The 984-nt window shown below is 40.4% G+C and overlaps 1 protein-coding gene across 2 annotated transcripts in view; it reads left to right on the forward strand.

Moving 5' to 3' along the window:
* Positions 1-984, forward strand: part of LOC118750796 (zinc finger protein 614-like) — a 31,037-nt gene that overhangs the window by 14,893 nt on the left and 15,160 nt on the right. The gene's annotated exons all lie outside the window — the stretch shown is intronic.

The raw sequence follows: 984 nt of genomic DNA on the forward strand, positions 1-984 counted from the left end.
GGAATTCTTTAAATTACTAGTGATTTTTGTACTTACTTTCGCCGGTATTCGATGGCTCCAATGTCCACAATTGTTTCTTCTTCAGGCTTGCGCCGTTCGCATTCAATTTGAAACCGAATGTCTCGGCCGTCATGTACCTGTGTGCGCCATTGATGAGACCGATTGTCCACCAGCCCTTTTGCTGATTTTGTGATATAATATCACCGTTCGTATGGTTCAGCTCATAGCTTTGACCATTCATTGTACTGCTTACTGGTTGGGGAGCAATGGTGGCGATTTTAATGCAACTTACGAGGTGTTTGAAAATGCGACTCTGAGCTGATGTAACTGCAATAAGAATAGAAAAAAGAAAGAGGAACGTGAAAAAATAATTAATATTTAAAAGTTATGACAAAACGCATTGACGCAGATATTTTGTTAATGTGTGGCTTAATTAATTGCTCAATTTGTGACAAGCTAATAACTTGCTTAGACACATCCATCATAATCTGAGCTATTTCATAAAAATTTTCAAACATAAATCTATTGGCACACTCGATTGCCAGTGTCCAGACGTGCGTGTCAACGCTAGGCACAAAGCGTTGGCGAACACACAAAACCGGCATACCCCTCCCACAGCCGCTTCATGACGAAGCATGATGTATGTAGGCATGCCGCTTGCGAGAGTATTTATGTGACATTGCGATCATCTGAGCTGAGCAACCTTTACGTCTAAGCGCAACGATCGATCGGAAGAATCGATGCATGTTCGTATGGAGCAAGCCATCAGTCTTCATTGCTTTTTTGTTTTTTACGCGTTTTTTAAGAAATTACCTAGCGTTTAACAAAAATACCGATTTACAAATTCAAATGCGGCGCGCAACTGCACCGGCTACTGCGAAGAACGCGTTTCGCATTTTTATAAAACAAGTCGCATAAACTGCACAACAAATCATAAAAGTAAAAAAAAAAAACATAAAATGCAGCGCACTGTACATGGAGCTT

Source organism: Rhagoletis pomonella, unplaced genomic scaffold, assembly GCF_013731165.1.
Source record: "Rhagoletis pomonella isolate Grant_MI unplaced genomic scaffold, Rhpom_1.0 Rhpom_scaffold_00400, whole genome shotgun sequence".
Taxonomy (NCBI): domain Eukaryota; kingdom Metazoa; phylum Arthropoda; class Insecta; order Diptera; family Tephritidae; genus Rhagoletis; species Rhagoletis pomonella.